This window comes from Pelobates fuscus, chromosome 2, assembly GCF_036172605.1.
Source record: "Pelobates fuscus isolate aPelFus1 chromosome 2, aPelFus1.pri, whole genome shotgun sequence".
Taxonomy (NCBI): domain Eukaryota; kingdom Metazoa; phylum Chordata; class Amphibia; order Anura; family Pelobatidae; genus Pelobates; species Pelobates fuscus.
Genome location: NC_086318.1, coordinates 16,506,216 through 16,526,495, shown reverse-complemented (window position 1 = coordinate 16,526,495; position 20,280 = coordinate 16,506,216). Strand labels below are relative to the sequence as shown.

The 20,280-nt window shown below is 43.3% G+C and overlaps 24 non-coding genes across 24 annotated transcripts; all 24 read right to left on the bottom strand.

Moving 5' to 3' along the window:
• Nucleotides 1-325: 325 nt before the first annotated feature.
• Nucleotides 326-398, bottom strand: TRNAV-AAC (transfer RNA valine (anticodon AAC)). Its single transcript has one exon. It is a non-coding gene; the product is annotated as a tRNA-Val (tRNA).
• Nucleotides 399-697: 299 nt separating this feature from the next.
• TRNAV-CAC (transfer RNA valine (anticodon CAC)) lies at nucleotides 698-770 on the bottom strand. Its single transcript has one exon. It is a non-coding gene; the product is annotated as a tRNA-Val (tRNA).
• A 629-nt stretch (nucleotides 771-1,399) lies between these two features.
• TRNAV-AAC (transfer RNA valine (anticodon AAC)) lies at nucleotides 1,400-1,472 on the bottom strand. Its single transcript has one exon. It is a non-coding gene; the product is annotated as a tRNA-Val (tRNA).
• A 1,421-nt stretch (nucleotides 1,473-2,893) lies between these two features.
• On the bottom strand, nucleotides 2,894-2,966 carry TRNAV-AAC (transfer RNA valine (anticodon AAC)). The gene has a single exon. It is a non-coding gene; the product is annotated as a tRNA-Val (tRNA).
• Nucleotides 2,967-3,265: 299 nt separating this feature from the next.
• On the bottom strand, nucleotides 3,266-3,338 carry TRNAV-CAC (transfer RNA valine (anticodon CAC)). The gene has a single exon. It is a non-coding gene; the product is annotated as a tRNA-Val (tRNA).
• Nucleotides 3,339-4,388: 1,050 nt separating this feature from the next.
• On the bottom strand, nucleotides 4,389-4,461 carry TRNAV-AAC (transfer RNA valine (anticodon AAC)). The gene has a single exon. It is a non-coding gene; the product is annotated as a tRNA-Val (tRNA).
• A 299-nt stretch (nucleotides 4,462-4,760) lies between these two features.
• On the bottom strand, nucleotides 4,761-4,833 carry TRNAV-CAC (transfer RNA valine (anticodon CAC)). The gene has a single exon. It is a non-coding gene; the product is annotated as a tRNA-Val (tRNA).
• Nucleotides 4,834-5,462: 629 nt separating this feature from the next.
• TRNAV-AAC (transfer RNA valine (anticodon AAC)) lies at nucleotides 5,463-5,535 on the bottom strand. Its single transcript has one exon. It is a non-coding gene; the product is annotated as a tRNA-Val (tRNA).
• Nucleotides 5,536-6,956: 1,421 nt separating this feature from the next.
• Nucleotides 6,957-7,029, bottom strand: TRNAV-AAC (transfer RNA valine (anticodon AAC)). Its single transcript has one exon. It is a non-coding gene; the product is annotated as a tRNA-Val (tRNA).
• A 299-nt stretch (nucleotides 7,030-7,328) lies between these two features.
• Nucleotides 7,329-7,401, bottom strand: TRNAV-CAC (transfer RNA valine (anticodon CAC)). The gene has a single exon. It is a non-coding gene; the product is annotated as a tRNA-Val (tRNA).
• A 1,050-nt stretch (nucleotides 7,402-8,451) lies between these two features.
• Nucleotides 8,452-8,524, bottom strand: TRNAV-AAC (transfer RNA valine (anticodon AAC)). The gene has a single exon. It is a non-coding gene; the product is annotated as a tRNA-Val (tRNA).
• A 299-nt stretch (nucleotides 8,525-8,823) lies between these two features.
• TRNAV-CAC (transfer RNA valine (anticodon CAC)) lies at nucleotides 8,824-8,896 on the bottom strand. The gene has a single exon. It is a non-coding gene; the product is annotated as a tRNA-Val (tRNA).
• Nucleotides 8,897-9,945: 1,049 nt separating this feature from the next.
• TRNAV-AAC (transfer RNA valine (anticodon AAC)) lies at nucleotides 9,946-10,018 on the bottom strand. The gene has a single exon. It is a non-coding gene; the product is annotated as a tRNA-Val (tRNA).
• A 1,421-nt stretch (nucleotides 10,019-11,439) lies between these two features.
• TRNAV-AAC (transfer RNA valine (anticodon AAC)) lies at nucleotides 11,440-11,512 on the bottom strand. Its single transcript has one exon. It is a non-coding gene; the product is annotated as a tRNA-Val (tRNA).
• Nucleotides 11,513-11,811: 299 nt separating this feature from the next.
• TRNAV-CAC (transfer RNA valine (anticodon CAC)) lies at nucleotides 11,812-11,884 on the bottom strand. The gene has a single exon. It is a non-coding gene; the product is annotated as a tRNA-Val (tRNA).
• Nucleotides 11,885-13,305: 1,421 nt separating this feature from the next.
• TRNAV-CAC (transfer RNA valine (anticodon CAC)) lies at nucleotides 13,306-13,378 on the bottom strand. The gene has a single exon. It is a non-coding gene; the product is annotated as a tRNA-Val (tRNA).
• Nucleotides 13,379-14,427: 1,049 nt separating this feature from the next.
• TRNAV-AAC (transfer RNA valine (anticodon AAC)) lies at nucleotides 14,428-14,500 on the bottom strand. The gene has a single exon. It is a non-coding gene; the product is annotated as a tRNA-Val (tRNA).
• Nucleotides 14,501-14,799: 299 nt separating this feature from the next.
• Nucleotides 14,800-14,872, bottom strand: TRNAV-CAC (transfer RNA valine (anticodon CAC)). The gene has a single exon. It is a non-coding gene; the product is annotated as a tRNA-Val (tRNA).
• Nucleotides 14,873-15,648: 776 nt separating this feature from the next.
• Nucleotides 15,649-15,721, bottom strand: TRNAV-AAC (transfer RNA valine (anticodon AAC)). The gene has a single exon. It is a non-coding gene; the product is annotated as a tRNA-Val (tRNA).
• A 299-nt stretch (nucleotides 15,722-16,020) lies between these two features.
• Nucleotides 16,021-16,093, bottom strand: TRNAV-CAC (transfer RNA valine (anticodon CAC)). Its single transcript has one exon. It is a non-coding gene; the product is annotated as a tRNA-Val (tRNA).
• A 1,048-nt stretch (nucleotides 16,094-17,141) lies between these two features.
• On the bottom strand, nucleotides 17,142-17,214 carry TRNAV-AAC (transfer RNA valine (anticodon AAC)). The gene has a single exon. It is a non-coding gene; the product is annotated as a tRNA-Val (tRNA).
• Nucleotides 17,215-17,513: 299 nt separating this feature from the next.
• On the bottom strand, nucleotides 17,514-17,586 carry TRNAV-CAC (transfer RNA valine (anticodon CAC)). The gene has a single exon. It is a non-coding gene; the product is annotated as a tRNA-Val (tRNA).
• Nucleotides 17,587-19,008: 1,422 nt separating this feature from the next.
• On the bottom strand, nucleotides 19,009-19,081 carry TRNAV-CAC (transfer RNA valine (anticodon CAC)). Its single transcript has one exon. It is a non-coding gene; the product is annotated as a tRNA-Val (tRNA).
• Nucleotides 19,082-20,130: 1,049 nt separating this feature from the next.
• TRNAV-AAC (transfer RNA valine (anticodon AAC)) lies at nucleotides 20,131-20,203 on the bottom strand. The gene has a single exon. It is a non-coding gene; the product is annotated as a tRNA-Val (tRNA).
• Between the last annotated feature and the right edge of the window lie 77 nt (nucleotides 20,204-20,280).

The window sequence follows — 20,280 nt, the reverse complement described above, 5'->3', positions numbered from 1 at the left end:
AATTAAAAGGGGCCATAGTCACAGAGCAAAAGGTTGGCAAATATTCCTCTCCAAAAACCAGTGGCGAGGTCACTTTCGCCACAACTCTATTCAGCAAGCTGATCGCTCATGTGAGTAAACATGATTTTCTTGCATTTTTAGTAGAAAATCCATCTCTGAAAATACAGCGAGCATGAGTTTTGCTTTTGTCGACGGTGATTTTTGCACAATACCCTTCTCCCATTGTAGGGAATATGACAAAAAGAACAGATGCACTTGAAATTTGCAAAGAGACTTCGAAAATCCGCATTCTAACAAAAAGGAATCCAAAACAGAACAAAAGCAATGTTTCTGCCCGGTTTCGAACCGGGGACCTTTCGCGTGTTAGGCGAACGTGATAACCACTACACTACAGAAACTACAGCTGTGCACATCCATGTTGAGACCGGAGTAGCATGCGCCATGTGCAAGCACTGAATGCAAGACAGAAAATGCTGTCTTGCATTCGGTACTTGCACATGGCGCATGCTGATTTAATGAGTGCAATTCAGCTTTTTCTCAGACAACATTAGCTTCAGGTTTTTGGAAACCACTTTATTCAGCTAACAGATCGCTTATGTCTTGCCGAGTATACGTGATTTTTGGATTCATAGTCAAGCAGGTGCATTTCCAATTCAGAAGACTTCTAACGTCGGCAGATTTAGCAAAAATTAAATAATGTTTCTGCCAGGTTTCGAACCTGGGACCTTTCGCGTGTGAGGCGAACGTGATAACCACTACACTACAGAAACTGCCACAATGCCGACTTTGCGCAGTAAAATTGGGGGAATGTGCTGCATACCCATTGTATTTAAAAAGTCCCCAGATTCAAATGCCTATTTCCTTCAACCTACATAGAAGAGGAAAACAGTCTGTTGATGTGAAATTGTATTCTTGGCAAAAGTTTGATCTGTCCAGGCAATCATTTCCAAATCTACACACATACAGTAAACAATCCCTCCCCTCTGCCTGTGATATAATTAAGGCAGTTAATGCATTAACTTAATTATCCCCAGGCAGAAGAAAATTAAAAACGCACATTTTTCTAAAGTACCATAAGTGGCCCAAAACACAACATATCCCCATAAATGTTACATCACCCGACAGCTCTGTTCTGGGTGAGCGACATATCCGAAAATCACCCAGATCAGATCAGGGGTTCAGAAATTTCATAGAAGTCATAATTTTGCCCAGGCGAACCCGGGATTTCATGCCCAAAACAGCGAGCATGAGTTTTGCTTTTGTCGACGGTGATTTTTGCACAAAACCCTTCTCCCATTGTAGGGAATATGACAAAAAGAACAGATGCACTTGAAATTTGCAAAGAGACTTTGAAAATCCGCATTCTAACAAAAAGGAATCCAAAACGGAACAAAAGCAATGTTTCTGCCCGGTTTCGAACCGGGGACCTTTCGCGTGTTAGGCGAACGTGATAACCACTACACTACAGAAACTACAGCTGTGCACATCCATGTTGAGACCGGAGTAGCATGCGCCATGTGCAAGCACTGAATACAAGACAGAAAATGCTGTCTTGCATTCGGTACTTGCACATGGCGCATGCTGATTTAATGAGTGCAATTCAGCTTTTTCTCAGACAACATTAGCTTCAGGTTTTTGGAAACCACTTTATTCAGCTAACAGATCGCTTACGTCTTGCCGAGTATACGTGATTTTTGGATTCATAGTCAAGCAGGTGCATTTCCAATTCAGAAGACTTCTAACGCCAGCAGATTTAGCAAAAATTAAATAATGTTTCTGCCAGGTTTCAACCTGGGACCTTTCACGTGTGAGGCGAACGTGATAACCACTACACTACAGAAACTACCACAATGCTGACTTTGCGCAGGAAGATTGGGGGAATGTGTTTGCTGCATACCCATCGTATTTAAAAAGTCCCCAGATTCAAATGCCTATTTCCTTCAACATACATAGAAGAAGAAAACAGTCTGTTGATGTGAAATTGTATTCTTGGCAAAAGTTTGATCTGTCCAGTCAATCATTTCCAAACCTACACACATACAGTAAACAATCCCTCCCCTCTGCCTGTGATATAATTAAGGCAGTTAATGCATTAACTTAATTATCCCCAGGCAGAAAAAAATAAAAAACGCACATTTTTCTAAAGTACCATAAGTGGCCCAAAACACAACATATCCACATAAATGTTACATCACCCGACAGCTCTGATCTGGGTGAGCGACATAACCGAAAATCACCCAGATCACATCAGGGGTTCAGAAATTTCATAGAAGTCATAATTTTGCCCAGGCGAACCCGGGATTTCATGCCCAAAACAGTTCCATAGATTGGCGGCTAAGTGCCGCTGGAGGACCGACCGGGAACCGCGAGGTTTTCATGCCGAAAATAGCTCCAGGGCATTCGCGGCAAAGTCCCCTTGAAGTCTATTCGTGGTTTAAGTCAATGCGAACAAGATGGCCGCCACCGCGTGTTCCAATGTCGAATGGCGGCCACGTCGACTGTTCGGGAGTTCGAAGAACCATTGTCTAAAGTCCCAATGGCCACAAATAGGGTCTCTCAGCCAAAACAAATTAAAAGGGGCCATAGTCACAGAGCAAAAGGTTGGCAAATATTCCTCTCCAAAAACCAGTGGCGAGGTCACTTTCGCCACAACTCTATTCAGCAAGCTGATCGCTCATGTGAGTAAACATGATTTTCTTGCATTTTTAGTAGAAAATCCATCTCTGAAAGTACAGCGAGCATGAGTTTTGCTTTTGTCGACGGTGATTTTTGCACAAAACCCTTCTCCCATTGTAGGGAATATGACAAAAAGAACAGATGCACTTGAAATTTGCAAGGAGACTTCGAAAAGCCGCATTCTAACAAAAAGGAATCCAAAACGTAACAAAAGCAATGTTTCTGCCCGGTTTCGAACCGGGGACCTTTCGCGTGTTAGGCGAACGTGATAACCACTACACTACAGAAACTACAGCTGTGCAGATCCATGTTGAGACCGGAATAGCATGCGCCATGTGCAAGCACTGAATGCAAGACAGAAAATGCTGTCTTGCATTCGGTACTTGCACATGGCGCATGCTGATTTAATGAGTGCAATTCAGCTTTTTCTCAGACAACATTAGCTTCAGGTTTTTGGAAACCACTTTATTCAGCTAACAGATCGCTTACGTCTTGCCGAGTATACGTGATTTTTGGATTCATAGTCAAGCAGGTGCATTTCCAATTCAGAAGACTTCTAACGTCGGCAGATTTAGCAAAAATTAAATAATGTTTCTGCCAGGTGTCGAACCTGGGACCTTTCGCGTGTGAGGCGAACGTGATAACCACTACACTACAGAAACTGCCACAATGCCGACTTTGCGCAGGAAAATTGGGGGAATGTGTTTGCTGCATACCCATCGTATTTAAAAAGTCCCCAGATTCAAATGCCTATTTCCTTCAACATACATAGAAGAAGAAAACAGTCTGTTGATGTGAAATTGTATTCTTGGCAAAAGTTTGATCTGTCCAGTCAATCATTTCCGAACCTACACACATACAGCAAACAATCCCTCCCCTCTGCCTGTGATATAATTAAGGCAGTTAATGCATTAACTTAATTATCCCCAGGCAGTAAAAAATAAAAAACGCACATTTTTCTAAAGTACCATAAGTGGCCCAAAACACAACATATCCCCATAAATGTTACATCACCCGACAGCTCTGATCTGGGTGAGCGACATATCCGAAAATCACCCGGATCAGATCAGGGGTTAAGAAATTTCATAGAAGTCATAATTTTGCCCAGGCGAACCCGGGATTTCATGCCCAAAACAGTTCCATAGAATGGCGGCTAAGTGCCGCTGGAGGACTGACCTGGAACCGCAAGGTTTTCATGCCGAAAATAGCTCCAGGGCATTCGCGGCAAAGTCCCCTTGAAGTCTATTCGTGGTTTAAGTCAATGCGAACAAGATGGCCGCCACCGCGTGTTCCAATGTCGAATGGCGGCCACGTCGACTGTTCGGGAGTTCGAAGAACCATTGTCTAAAGTCCCAATGGCCACAAATAGGGTCTCTCAGCCAAAACAAATTAAAAGGGGCCATAGTCACAGAGCAAAAGGTTGGCAAATATTCCTCTCCAAAAACCAGTGGCGAGGTCACTTTCGCCACAACTCTATTCAGCAAGCTGATCGCTCATGTGAGTAAACATGATTTTCTTGCATTTTTAGTAGAAAATCCATCTCTGAAAATACAGCGAGCATGAGTTTTGCTTTTGTCGACGGTGATTTTTGCACAATACCCTTCTCCCATTGTAGGGAATATGACAAAAAGAACAGATGCACTTGAAATTTGCAAAGAGACTTCGAAAATCCGCATTCTAACAAAAAGGAATCCAAAACAGAACAAAAGCAATGTTTCTGCCCGGTTTCGAACCGGGGACCTTTCGCGTGTTAGGCGAACATGATAACCACTACACTACAGAAACTACAGCTGTGCACATCCATGTTGAGACCGGAGTAGCATGCGCCATGTGCAAGCACTGAATGCAAGACAGAAAATGCTGTCTTGCATTCGGTACTTGCACATGGCGCATGCTGATTTAATGAGTGCAATTCAGCTTTTTCTCAGACAACATTAGCTTCAGGTTTTTGGAAACCACTTTATTCAGCTAACAGATCGCTTATGTCTTGCCGAGTATACGTGATTTTTGGATTCATAGTCAAGCAGGTGCATTTCCAATTCAGAAGACTTCTAACGTCGGCAGATTTAGCAAAAATTAAATAATGTTTCTGCCAGGTTTCGAACCTGGGACCTTTCGCGTGTGAGGCGAACGTGATAACCACTACACTACAGAAACTGCCACAATGCCGACTTTGCGCAGTAAAATTGGGGGAATGTGCTGCATACCCATTGTATTTAAAAAGTCCCCAGATTCAAATGCCTATTTCCTTCAACCTACATAGAAGAGGAAAACAGTCTGTTGATGTGAAATTGTATTCTTGGCAAAAGTTTGATCTGTCCAGTCAATCATTTCCAAACCTACACACATACAGTAAACAATCCCTCCCCTCTGCCTGTGATATAATTAAGGCAGTTAATGCATTAACTTAATTATCCCCAGGCAGAAGAAAATTAAAAACGCACATTTTTCTAAAGTACCATAAGTGGCCCAAAACACAACATATCCCCATAAATGTTACATCACCCGACAGCTCTGTTCTGGGTGAGCGACATATCCGAAAATCACCCAGATCAGATCAGGGGTTCAGAAATTTCATAGAAGTCATAATTTTGCCCAGGCGAACCCGGGATTTCATGCCCAAAACAGCGAGCATGAGTTTTGCTTTTGTCGACGGTGATTTTTGCACAAAACCCTTCTCCCATTGTAGGGAATATGACAAAAAGAACAGATGCACTTGAAATTTGCAAAGAGACTTTGAAAATCCGCATTCTAACAAAAAGGAATCCAAAACGAAACAAAAGCAATGTTTCTGCCCGGTTTCGAACCGGGGACCTTTCGCGTGTTAGGCGAACGTGATAACCACTACACTACAGAAACTACAGCTGTGCACATCCATGTTGAGACCGGAGTAGCATGCGCCATGTGCAAGCACTGAATACAAGACAGAAAATGCTGTCTTGCATTCGGTACTTGCACATGGCGCATGCTGATTTAATGAGTGCAATTCAGCTTTTTCTCAGACAACATTAGCTTCAGGTTTTTGGAAACCACTTTATTCAGCTAACAGATCGCTTACGTCTTGCCGAGTATACGTGATTTTTGGATTCATAGTCAAGCAGGTGCATTTCCAATTCAGAAGACTTCTAACGCCAGCAGATTTAGCAAAAATTACATAATGTTTCTGCCAGGTTTCAACCTGGGACCTTTCACGTGTGAGGCGAACGTGATAACCACTACACTACAGAAACTACCACAATGCTGACTTTGCGCAGGAAGATTGGGGGAATGTGTTTGCTGCATACCCATCGTATTTAAAAAGTCCCCAGATTCAAATGCCTATTTCCTTCAACATACATAGAAGAAGAAAACAGTCTGTTGATGTGAAATTGTATTCTTGGCAAAAGTTTGATCTGTCCAGTCAATCATTTCCAAACCTACACACATACAGTAAACAATCCCTCCCCTCTGCCTGTGATATAATTAAGGCAGTTAATGCATTAACTTAATTATCCCCAGGCAGAAAAAAATAAAAAACGCACATTTTTCTAAAGTACCATAAGTGGCCCAAAACACAACATATCCACATAAATGTTACATCACCCGACAGCTCTGATCTGGGTGAGCGACATAACCGAAAATCACCCAGATCACATCAGGGGTTCAGAAATTTCATAGAAGTCATAATTTTGCCCAGGCGAACCCGGGATTTCATGCCCAAAACAGTTCCATAGATTGGCGGCTAAGTGCCGCTGGAGGACCGACCTGGAACCGCGAGGTTTTCATGCCGAAAATAGCTCCAGGGCATTCGCGGCAAAGTCCCCTTGAAGTCTATTCGTGGTTTAAGTCAATGCGAACAAGATGGCCGCCACCGCGTGTTCCAATGTCGAATGGCGGCCACGTCGACTGTTCGGGAGTTCGAAGAACCATTGTCTAAAGTCCCAATGGCCACAAATAGGGTCTCTCAGCCAAAACAAATTAAAAGGGGCCATAGTCACAGAGCAAAAGGTTGGCAAATATTCCTCTCCAAAAACCAGTGGCGAGGTCACTTTCGCCACAACTCTATTCAGCAAGCTGATCGCTCATGTGAGTAAACATGATTTTCTTGCATTTTTAGTAGAAAATCCATCTCTGAAAGTACAGCGAGCATGAGTTTTGCTTTTGTCGACGGTGATTTTTGCACAAAACCCTTCTCCCATTGTAGGGAATATGACAAAAAGAACAGATGCACTTGAAATTTGCAAGGAGACTTCGAAAAGCCGCATTCTAACAAAAAGGAATCCAAAACGTAACAAAAGCAATGTTTCTGCCCGGTTTCGAACCGGGGACCTTTCGCGTGTTAGGCGAACGTGATAACCACTACATTACAGAAACTACAGCTGTGCAGATCCATGTTGAGACCGGAATAGCATGCGCCATGTGCAAGCACTGAATGCAAGACAGAAAATGCTGTCTTGCATTCGGTACTTGCACATGGCGCATGCTGATTTAATGAGTGCAATTCAGCTTTTTCTCAGACAACATTAGCTTCAGGTTTTTGGAAACCACTTTATTCAGCTAACAGATCGCTTACGTCTTGCCGAGTATACGTGATTTTTGGATTCATAGTCAAGCAGGTGCATTTCCAATTCAGAAGACTTCTAACGTCGGCAGATTTAGCAAAAATTAAATAATGTTTCTGCCAGGTGTCGAACCTGGGACCTTTCGCGTGTGAGGCGAACGTGATAACCACTACACTACAGAAACTGCCACAATGCCGACTTTGCGCAGGAAAATTGGGGGAATGTGTTTGCTGCATACCCATCGTATTTAAAAAGTCCCCAGATTCAAATGCCTATTTCCTTCAACATACATAGAAGAAGAAAACAGTCTGTTGATGTGAAATTGTATTCTTGGCAAAAGTTTGATCTGTCCAGTCAATCATTTCCAAACCTACACACATACAGCAAACAATCCCTCCCCTCTGCCTGTGATATAATTAAGGCAGTTAATGCATTAACTTAATTATCCCCAGGCAGTAAAAAAATAAAAACGCACATTTTTCTAAAGTACCATAAGTGGCCCAAAACACAACATATCCCCATAAATGTTACATCACCCGACAGCTCTGATCTGGGTGAGCGACATATCCGAAAATCACCCGGATCAGATCAGGGGTTAAGAAATTTCATAGAAGTCATAATTTTGCCCAGGCGAACCCGGGATTTCATGCCCAAAACAGTTCCATAGAATGGCGGCTAAGTGCCGCTGGAGGACCGACCTGGAACCGCGAGGTTTTCATGCCGAAAATAGCTCCAGGGCATTCGCGGCAAAGTCCCCTTGAAGTCTATTCGTGGTTTAAGTCAATGCGAACAAGATGGCCGCCACCGCGTGTTCCAATGTCGAATGGCGGCCACGTCGACTGTTCGGGAGTTCGAAGAACCATTGTCTAAAGTCCCAATGGCCACAAATAGGGTCTCTCAGCCAAAACAAATTAAAAGGGGCCATAGTCACAGAGCAAAAGGTTGGCAAATATTCCTCTCCAAAAACCAGTGGAAAGGTCAGTTTCGCCACAACTCTATTCAGCAAGCTGATCGCTCATGTGAGTAAACATGATTTTCTTGCATTTTTAGTAGAAAATCCATCTCTGAAAATACAGCGAGCATGAGTTTTGCTTTTGTTGACGGTGATTTTTGCACAAAACCCTTCTCCCATTGTAGGGAATATGACAAAAAGAACAGATGCACTTGAAATTTGCAAAGAGACTTCGAAAATCCGCATTCTAACAAAAAGGAATCCAAAACAGAACAAAATCAATGTTTCTGCCCGGTTTCGAACCGGGGACCTTTCGCGTGTTAGGCGAACGTGATAACCACTACACTACAGAAACTACAGCTGTGCACATCCATGTTGAGACCGGAGTAGCATGCGCCATGTGCAAGCACTGAATGCAAGACAGAAAATGCTGTCTTGCATTCGGTACTTGCACATGGCGCATGCTGATTTAATGAGTGCAATTCAGCTTTTTCTCAGACAACATTAGCTTCAGGTTTTTGGAAACCACTTTATTCAGCTAACAGATCGCTTATGTCTTGCCGAGTATACGTGATTTTTGGATTCATAGTCAAGCAGGTGCATTTCCAATTCAGAAGACTTCTAACGTCGGCAGATTTAGCAAAAATTAAATAATGTTTCTGCCAGGTTTCGAACCTGGGACCTTTCGCGTGTGAGGCGAACGTGATAACCACTACACTACAGAAACTGCCACAATGCCGACTTTGCGCAGGAAAATTGGGGGAATGTGTTTGCTGCATACCCATCGTATTTAAAAAGTCCCCAGATTCAAATGCCTATTTCCTTCAACATACATAGAAGAAGAAAACAGTCTGTTGATGTGAAATTGTATTCTTGGCAAAAGTTTGATCTGTCCAGTCAATCATTTCCAAACCTACACACATACAGCAAACAATCCCTCCCCTCTGCCTGTGATATAATTAAGGCAGTTAATGCATTAACTTAATTATCCCCAGGCAGTAAAAAATAAAAAACGCACATTTTTCTAAAGTACCATAAGTGGCCCAAAACACAACATATCCCCATAAATGTTGCATCACCCGACAGCTCTGATCTGGGTGAGCGACATATCCGAAAATCACCCGGATCACATCAGGGGTTCAGTAATTTCATAGAAGTCATAATTTTGCCCAGACAAACCCGGGATTTCATGCCCAAAACAGTTCCATAGAATGGCGGCTAAGTGCCGCTGGAGGACCGACCTGGAACCGTGAGGTTTTCATGCCGAAAATAGCTCCAGGGCATTCGCGGCGAAGTCCCCTTGAAGTCTATTCGTGGTTTAAGTCAATGCGAACAAGATGGCCGCCACCGCGTGTTCCAATGTCGAATGGCGGCCACGTCGACTGTTCGGGAGTTCGAAGAACCATGTCTAAAGTCCCAATGGCCACAAATAGGGTCTCTCAGCCAAAACAAATTAAAAGGGGCCATAGTCACAGAGCAAAAGGTTGGCAAATATTCCTCTCCAAAAACCAGTGGAGAGGTCAGTTTCGCCACAACTCTATTCAGCAAGCTGATCGCTCATGTGAGTAAACATGATTTTCTTGCATTTTTAGTAGAAAATCCATCTCTGAAAATACAGCGAGCATGAGTTTTGCTTTTGTCGACGGTGATTTTTGCACAAAACCCTTCTCCCATTGTAGGGAATATGACAAAAAGAACAGATGCACTTGAAATTTGCAAAGAGACTTCGAAAAGCCGCATTCTAACAAAAAGGAATCCAAAACAGAACAAAAGTAATGTTTCTGCCCGGTTTCGAACCGGGGACCTTTCGCGTGTTAGGCGAACGTGATAACCACTACACTACAGAAACTACAGCTGTGCACATCCATGTTGAGACCGGAGTAGCATGCGCCATGTGCAAGCACTGAATGCAAGACAGAAAATGCTGTCTTGCATTCGGTACTTGCACATGGCGCATGCTGATTTAATGAGTGCAATTCAGCTTTTTCTCAGACAACATTAGCTTCAGGTTTTTGGAAACCACTTTATTCAGCTAACAGATCGCTTACGTCTTGCCGAGTATACGTGATTTTTGGATTCATAGTCAAGCAGGTGCATTTCCAATTCAGAAGACTTCTAACGCCAGCAGATTTAGCAAAAATTACATAATGTTTCTGCCAGGTTTCAACCTGGGACCTTTCGCATGTGAGGCGAACATGATAACCACTACACTACAGAAACTGCCACAATGCTGACTTTGCGCAGGAAGATTGGGGGAATGTGTTTGCTGCATACCCATCGTATTTAAAAAGTCCCCAGATTCAAATGCCTATTTCCTTCAACATACATAGAAGAAGAAAACAGTCTGTTGATGTGAAATTGTATTCTTGGCAAAAGTTTGATCTGTCCAGTCAATCATTTCCAAACCTACACACATACAGTAAACAATCCCTCCCCTCTGCCTGTGATATAATTAAGGCAGTTAATGCATTAACTTAATTATCCCCAGGCAGAAAAAAATAAAAAACGCACATTTTTCTAAAGTACCATAAGTGGCCCAAAACACAACATATCCACATAAATGTTACATCACCCGACAGCTCTGATCTGGGTGAGCGACATATCCGAAAATCACCCAGATCACATCAGGGGTTCAGAAATTTCATAGAAGTCATAATTTTGCCCAGGCGAACCCGGGATTTCATGCCCAAAACAGTTCCATAGATTGGCGGCTAAGTGCCGCTGGAGGACCGACCTGGAACCGTGAGGTTTTCATGCCGAAAATAGCTCCAGGGCATTCGCGGCAAAGTCCCCTTGAAGTCTATTCGTGGTTTAAGTCAATGCGAACAAGATGGCCGCCACCGCGTGTTCCAATGTCGAATGGCGGCCACGTCGACTGTTCGGGAGTTCGAAGAACCATTGTCTAAAGTCCCAATGGCCACAAATAGGGTCTCTCAGCCAAAACAAATTAAAAGGGGCCATAGTCACAGAGCAAAAGGTTGGCAAATATTCCTCTCCAAAAACCAGAGGCGAGGTCACTTTCGCCACAACTCTATTCAGCAAGCTGATCGCTCATGTGAGTAAACATGATTTTCTTGCATTTTTAGTAGAAAATCCATCTCTGAAAGTACAGCGAGCATGAGTTTTGCTTTTGTCGACGGTGATTTTTGCACAAAACCCTTCTCCCATTGTAGGGAATATGACAAAAAGAACAGATGCACTTGAAATTTGCAAGGAGACTTCGAAAAGCCGCATTCTAACAAAAAGGAATCCAAAACGTAACAAAAGCAAGGTTTCTGCCCGGTTTCGAACCGGGGACCTTTCGCGTGTTAGGCGAACATGATAACCACTACACTACAGAAACTACAGCTGTGCAGATCCCTGTTGAGACCGGAGTAGCATGCGCCATGTGCAAGCACTGAATGCAAGACAGAAAATGCTGTCTTGCATTCGGTACTTGCACATGGCGCATGCTGATTTAATGAGTGCAATTTAGCTTTTTCTCAGACAACATTAGCTTCAGGTTTTTGGAAACCACTTTATTCAGCTAACAGATCGCTTACGTCTTGCCGAGTATACGTGATTTTTGGATTCATAGTCAAGCAGGTGCATTTCCAATTCAGAAGACTTCTAACGTCAGCAGATTTAGCAAAAATTAAATAATGTTTCTGCCAGGTTTTGAACCTGGGACCTTTCGCGTGTGAGGCGAACGTGATAACCACTACACTACAGAAACTGCCACAATGCCAACTTTGCGCAGGAAAATTGGGGGAATGTGTTTGCTGCATACCCATCATATTTAAAAAGTCCCCAGATTCAAATGCCTATTTCCTTCAACATACATAGAAGAAGAAAACAGTCTGTTGATGTGAAATTGTATTCTTGGCAAAAGTTTGATCTGTCCAGTCAATCATTTCCAAACCTACACACATACAGCAAACAATCCCTCCCCTCTGCCTGTGATATAATTAAGGCAGTTAATGCATTAACTTAATTATCCCCAGGCAGAAAAAAATAAAAAACGCACATTTTTCTAAAGTACCATAAGTGGCCCAAAACACAACATATCCCATAAATGTTACATCACCCGACAGCTCTGATCTGGGTGAGCGACATATCCGAAAATCACCCAGATCAGATCAGGGGTTCAGAAATTTCATAGAAGTCATAATTTTGCCCAGGCGAACCCGGGATTTCATGCCCAAAACAGTTCCATAGATTGGCGGCTAAGTGCCGCTGGAGGACCGACCTGGAACCGCCAGGTTTTCATGCCGAAAATAGCTCCAGGGCATTCGCGGCAAAGTCCCCTTGAAGTCTATTCGTGGTTTAAGTCAATGCGAACAAGAGGGCCGCCACCGCGTGTTCCAATGTCGAATGGCGGCCACGTCGACTGTTCGGGAGTTCGAAGAACCATTGTCTAAAGTTCCAATGGCCACAAATAGGGTCTCTCAGCCAAAACAAATTAAAAGGGGCCATAGTCACAGAGCAAAAGGTTGGCAAATATTCCTCTCCAAAAACCAGTGGCGAGGTCACTTTCGTCACAACTCTATTCAGCAAGCTGATCGCTCATGTGAGTAAACATGATTTTCTTGCATTTTTAGTAGAAAATCCATCTCTGAAAGTACAGCGAGCATGAGTTTTGCTTTTGTCGACGGTGATTTTTGCACAAAACCCTTCTCCCATTGTAGGGAATATGACAAAAAGAACAGATGCACTTGAAATTTGCAAAGAGACTTCGAAAAGCCGCATTCTAACAAAAAGGAATCCAAAACTGAACGAAAGCAATTTTTCTGCCTGGTTTCGAAACGGGGACCTTTCGCGTGTTAGGTGAACATGATAACCACTACACTACAGAAACTACAGCTGTGCACATCCCTGCTGAGACCGGAGTAGCATGCGCCATGTGCAAGCACTGAATGCAAGACAGAAAATGCTGTCTTGCATTCAGTACTTGCACATGGCGCATGCTGATTTAATGAGTGCAATTCAGCTTTTTCTCAGACAACATTAGCTTCAGGTTTTTGGAAACCACTTTATTCAGCTAACAGATCGCTTACGTCTTGCCGAGTATACGTGATTTTTGGATTCATAGTCAAGCAGGTGCATTTCCAATTCAGAAGACTTCTAACGTCAGCAGATTGAGCAAAAATTAAATAATGTTTCTGCCAGGTTTCGAACCTGGGACCTTTCGCGTGTGAGGCGAACGTGATAACCACTACACTACAGAAACTGCCACAATGCCGACTTTGCGCAGGAAAATTGGGGGAATGTGTTTGCTGCATACCCATCGTATTTAAAAAGTCCCCAGATTCAAATGCCTATTTCCTTCAACATACATAGAAGAAGAAAACAGTCTGTTGATGTGAAATTGGATTCTTGGCAAAAGTTTGATCTGTCCAGTCAATCATTTCCATACCTACACACATACAGCAAACAATCCCTCCCCTCTGCCTGTGATATAATTAAGGCAGTTAATGCATTAACTTAATTATCCCCAGGCAGAAAAAAATAAAAAACGCACATTTTTCTAAAGTAACATAAGTGGCCCAAAACACAACATATCCCCATAAATGTTACATCACCCGACAGCTCTGATCTGGGTGAGCGACATATCCGAAAATCACCCAGATCAGATCAGGGGTTCAGAAATTTCATAGAAGTCATAATTTTGCCCAGGCGAACCCGGGATTTCATGCCCAAAACAGTTCCATAGATTGGCGGCTAAGTGCCGCTGGAGGACCGACCTGGAACCGCGAGGTTTTCATGCCGAAAATAGCTCCAGGGCATTCGCGGCAAAGTCCCCTTGAAGTCTATTCGTGGTTTAAGTCAATGCGAACAAGATGGCCGCCACCGCGTGTTCCAATGTCGAATGGCGGCCACGTCGACTGTTCGGGAGTTCGAAGAACCATGTCTAAAGTCCCAATGGCCACAAATAGGGTCTCTCAGCCAAAACAAATTAAAAGGGGCCATAGTCACAGAGCAAAAGGTTGGCAAATATTCCTCTCCAAAAACCAGTGGCGAGGTCAGTTTCGCCACAACTCTATTCAGCAAGCTGATCGCTCATGTGAGTAAACATGATTTTCTTGCATTTTTAGTAGAAATTCCATCTCTGAAAGTACAGCGAGCATGAGTTTTGCTTTTGTCGACGGTGATTTTTGCACAAAACCCTTCTCCCATTGTAGGGAATATGACAAAAGGAACAGATGCACTTGAAATTTGCAAAGAGACTTCGAAAAGCCGCATTCTAACAAAAAGGAATCAAAAACAGAACAAAAGCAATGTTTCTGCCCGGTTTCGAACCGGGGACCTTTCGCGTGTTAGGCGAACGTGATAACCATTACACTACAGAAACTACAGCTGTGCATATCCTTGTTGAGACCGGAGTAGCATGCGCCATGTGCAAGCACTGAATGCAAGACAGAAAATGCTGTCTTGCATTCGGTACTTGCACATGGCGCATGCTGATTTAATGAGTGCAATTCAGCTTTTTCTCAGACAACATTGGCTTCAGGTTTTTGGAAACCACTTTATTCAGCTAACAGATCGCTTACGTCTTGCCGAGTATACGTGATTTTTGGATTCATAGTCAAGCAGGTGCATTTCCAATTCAGAAGACTTCTAACGTCAGCAGATTTAGCAAAAATTAAATAATGTTTCTGCCAGGTTTCGAACCTGGGACCTTTCGCGTGTGAGGCGAACGTGATAACCACTACACTACAGAAACTGCCACAATGCCGACTTTGCACAGGAAAATTGGGGGAATGTGTTTGCTGCATACCCATCGTATTTAAAAAGTCCCCAGATTCAAATGCCTATTTCCTTCAACATACATAGAAGAAGAAAACAGTCTGTTGATGTGAAATTGTATTCTTGGCAAAAGTTTGATCTGTCCAGTTAATCATTTCCAAACCTACACACATACAGCAAACAATCCCTCCCCTCTGCCTGTGATATAATTAAGGCAGTTAATGCGAGGTTTTTAAATGCCGAAAATAGCTCCAGGGCATTCGCGGCAAAGTCCCCTTGAAGTCTATTTGTGGTTTAAGTCAATGCGAACAAGATGGCCGCCACCGCGTGTTCCAATGTCGAATGGCGGCCACGTCGACTGTTCGGGAGTTCGAAGAACCATTGTCTAAAGTCCCAATGGCCACAAGTAGGGTCTCTCAGCCAAAACAAATTAAAAGGGGCCATAGTCACAGAGCAAAAGGTTGGCAAATATTCCTCTCCAAAAACCAGTGTCGAGGTCACTTTCGCCACCACTCTATTCAGCAAGCTGATCGCTCATGTGAGTAAACATGATTTTCTTGCATTTTTAGTAGAAAATCCATCTCTGAAAGTACAGCGAGCATGAGTTTTGCTTTTGTCGACGGTGATTTTTGCACAAAACCCTTCTCCCATTGTAGGGAATATGACAAAAGGAACAGATGCACTTGAAATTTGCAAAGAGACTTCGAAAAGCCGCATTCTAACAAAAAGGAATCAAAAACAGAACAAAAGCAATGTTTCTGCCCGGTTTCGACCCGGGGACCTTTCGCGTGTTAGGCGAACGTGATAACCACTACACTACAGAAACTACAGCTGTGCATATCCATGTTGAGACCGGAGTAGCATGCGCCATGTGCAAGCACTGAATGCAAGACAGAAAATGCTGTCTTGCATTCGGTACTTGCACATGGCGCATGCTGATTTAATGAGTGCAATTCAGCTTTTTCTCAGACAACATTGGCTTCAGGTTTTTGGAAACCACTTTATTCAGCTAACAGATCGCTTACGTCTTGCCGAGTATACGTGATTTTTGGATTCATAGTCAAGCAGGTGCATTTCCAATTCAGAAGACTTCTAACGTCAGCAGATTTAGCAAAAATTAAATAATGTTTCTGCCAGGTTTCGAACCTGGGACCTTTCGCGTGTGAGGCGAACGTGATAACCACTACACTACAGAAACTGCCACAATGCCGACTTTGCGCATGAAAATTGGGGGAATGTGTTTGCTGCATACCCATCGTATTTAAAAAGTCCCCAGATTCAAATGCCTATTTCCTTCAACATACATAGAAGAAGAAAACAGTCTGTTGATGTGAAATTGTATTCTTGACAAAAGTTTGATCTGTCCAGTAAAATCATTTCCAAACCTACACACATACAGTAAACAATCCCTCCCCTCTGCCTGTGATATAATTAAGGCAGTTAATGCATTAACTTAATTATCCCCAGGCAGAAAAAAAAAAACGCACATTTTTCTAAAGTACCATAAGTGGCCCAAAACACAACATATCCACATAAATGTTACATCACCCGACAGTTCTGATCTGGGTGAGCGACATATCCGAAAATCACCCAGATCACATCAGGGGTTCAGAAATTTCATAGAAGTCATAATTTTGCCCAGGCGAACCCGGGATTTCATGCCCAAAACAGTTCCATAGATTGGCGGCTAAGTGCCGCTGGAGGACCGACCTGGAACCACGAGGTTTTCATGCCGAAAATAGCTCCAGGGCATTCGCGGCAAAGTCCCCTTGAAGTCTATTCGTGGTTTAAGTCAATGCGAACAAGATGTCCGCCACCGCGTGTTCCAATGTCGAATGGCGGCCACGTCGACTGTTCGGGAGTTCGAAGAACCATTGTCTAAAGTCCCAATGGCCACAAATAGGGTCTCTCAGCCAAAACAAATTAAAAGGGGCCATAGTCACAGAGCAAAAGGTTGGCAAATATTCCTCTCCAAAAACCAGTGGCGAGGTCAGTTTCGCCACAACTCTATTCAGCAAGCTGATCGCTCATGTGAGTAAACATGATTTTCTTGCATTTTTAGTAGAAAATCCATCTCTGAAAATACAGCGAGCATGAGTTTTGCTTTTGTCGACGGTGATTTTTGCACAAAACCCTTCTCCCATTGTAGGGAATATGACAAAAAGAACAGATGCACTTGAAATTTGCAAAGAGACTTCGAAAAGCCGCATTCTAACAAAAAGGAATCCAAAACGGAACAAAAGCAATGTTTCTGCCCAGTTTTGAACCGGGGACCTTTCGCGTGTTAGGCGAACATGATAACCATTACACTACAGAAACTACAGCTGTGCAGATCCCTGTTGAGACCGGAGTAGCATGCGCCATGTGCAAGCACTGAATGCAAGACAGAAAATGCTGTCTTGCATTCGGTACTTGCACATGGCGCATGCTGATTTAATGAGTGCAATTTAGCTTTTTCTCAGACAACATTAGCTTCAGGTTTTTGGAAACCACTTTATTCAGCTAACAGATCGCTTACGTCTTGCCGAGTATACGTGATTTTTGGATTCATAGTCAAGCAGGTGCATTTCCAATTCAGAAGACTTCTAACGTCAGCAGATTTAGCAAAAATTAAATAATGTTTCTGCCAGGTTTTGAACCTGGGACCTTTCGCGTGTGAGGCGAACGTGATAACCACTACACTACAGAAACTGCCACAATGCCAACTTTGCGCAGGAAAATTGGGGGAATGTGTTTGCTGCATACCCATCGTATTTAAAAAGTCCCCAGATTCAAATGCCTATTTCCTTCAACATACATAGAAGAAGAAAACAGTCTGTTGATGTGAAATTGTATTCTTGGCAAAAGTTTGATCTGTCCAGTCAATCATTTCCAAACCTACACACATACAGCAAACAATCCCTCCCCTCTGCCTGTGATATAATTAAGGCAGTTAATGCATTAACTTAATTATTCCCAGGCAGAAAAAAATAAAAAACGCACATTTTTCTAAAGTACCATAAGTGGCCCAAAACACAACATATCCCCATAAATGTTACATCACCCGACAGCTCTGATCTGGGTGAGCGACATATCCGAAAATCACCCAGATCAGATCAGGGGTTCAGAAATTTCATAGAAGTCATAATTTTGCCCAGGCGAACCCAGGATTTCATGCCCAAAACAGTTCCATAGATTGGCGGCTAAGTGCCGCTGGAGGACCGACCTGGAACCGCGAGGTTTTCATGCCGAAAATAGCTCCAGGGCATTCGCGGCAAAGTCCCCTTGAAGTCTATTCGTGGTTTAAGTCAATGCGAACAAGAGGGCCGCCACCGCGTATTCCAATGTCGAATGGCGGCCACGTCGACTGTTCGGGAGTTCGAAGAACCATTGTCTAAAGTTCCAATGGCCACAAATAGGGTCTCTCAGCCAAAACAAATTAAAAGGGGCCATAGTCACAGAGCAAAAGGTTGGCAAATATTCCTCTCCAAAAACCAGTGGCGAGGTCACTTTCGTCACAACTCTATTCAGCAAGCTGATCGCTCATGTGAGTAAACATGATTTTCTTGCATTTTTAGTAGAAAATCCATCTCTGAAAGTACAGCGAGCATGAGTTTTGCTTTTGTCGACGGTGATTTTTGCACAAAACCCTTCTCCCATTGTAGGGAATATGACAAAAAGAACAGATGCACTTGAAATTTGCAAAGAGACTTCGAAAAGCCGCATTCTAACAAAAAGGAATCCAAAACTGAACGAAAGCAATGTTTCTGCCTGGTTTCGAAACGGGGACCTTTCGCGTGTTAGGTGAACATGATAACCACTACACTACAGAAACTACAGCTGTGCACATCCCTGCTGAGACCGGAGTAGCATGCGCCATGTGCAAGCACTGAATGCAAGACAGAAAATGCTGTCTTGCATTCGGTACTTGCACATGGCGCATGCTGATTTAATGAGTGCAATTCAGCTTTTTCTCAGACAACATTAGCTTCAGGTTTTTGGAAACCACTTTATTCAGCTAACAGATCGCTTACGTCTTGCCGAGTATACGTGATTTTTGGATTCATAGTCAAGCAGGTGCATTTCCAATTCAGAAGACTTCTAACGTCAGCAGATTGAGCAAAAATTAAATAATGTTTCTGCCAGGTTTCGAACCTGGGACCTTTCGCGTGTGAGGCGAACATGATAACCACTACACTACAGAAACTGCCACAATGCCGACTTTGCGCAGGAAAATTGGGGGAATGAGTTTGCTGCATACCCATCGTATTTAAAAAGTCCCCAGATTCAAATGCCTATTTCCTTCAACATACATAGAAGAAGAAAACAGTCTGTTGATGTGAAATTGGATTCTTGGCAAAAGTTTGATCTGTCCAGTCAATCATTTCCATACCTACACACATACAGCAAACAATCCCTCCCCTCTGCCTGTGATATAATTAAGGCAGTTAATGCATTAACTTAATTATCCCCAGGCAGAAAAAAATAAAAAACGCACATTTTTCTAAAGTAACATAAGTGGCCCAAAACACAACATATCCCCATAAATGTTACATCACCCGACAGCTCTGATCTGGGTGAGCGACATATCCGAAAATCACCCAGATCAGATCAGGGGTTCAGAAATTTCATAGAAGTCATAATTTTGCCCAGGCGAACCCGGGATTTCATGCCCAAAAAAGTTCCATAGATTGGCGGCTAAGTGCCGCTGGAGGACCGACCTGGAACCGCGAGGTTTTCATGCCGAAAATAGCTCCAGGGCATTCGCGGCAAAGTCCCCTTGAAGTCTATTCGTGGTTTAAGTCAATGCGAACAAGATGGCCGCCACCGCGTGTTCCAATGTCGAATGGCGGCCACGTCGACTGTTCGGGAGTTCGAAGAACCATGTCTAAAGTCCCAATGGCCACAAATAGGGTCTCTCAGCCAAAACAAATTAAAAGGGGCCATAGTCACAGAGCAAAAGGTTGGCAAATATTCCTCTCCAAAAACCAGTGGCGAGGTCAGTTTCGCCACAACTCTATTCAGCAAGCTGATCGCTCATGTGAGTAAACATGATTTTCTTGCATTTTTAGTAGAAATTCCATCTCTGAAAGTACAGCGAGCATGAGTTTTGCTTTTGTCGACGGTGATTTTTGCACAAAACCCTTCTCCCATTGTAGGGAATATGACAAAAGGAACAGATGCACTTGAAATTTGCAAAGAGACTTCGAAAAGCCGCATTCTAACAAAAAGGAATCAAAAACAGAACAAAAGCAATGTTTCTGCCCGGTTTCGAACCGGGGACCTTTCGCGTGTTAGGCGAACGTGATAAACACTACACTACAGAAACTACAGCTGTGCATATCCATGTTGAGACCGGAGTAGCATGCGCCATGTGCAAGCACTGAATGCAAGACAGAAAATGCT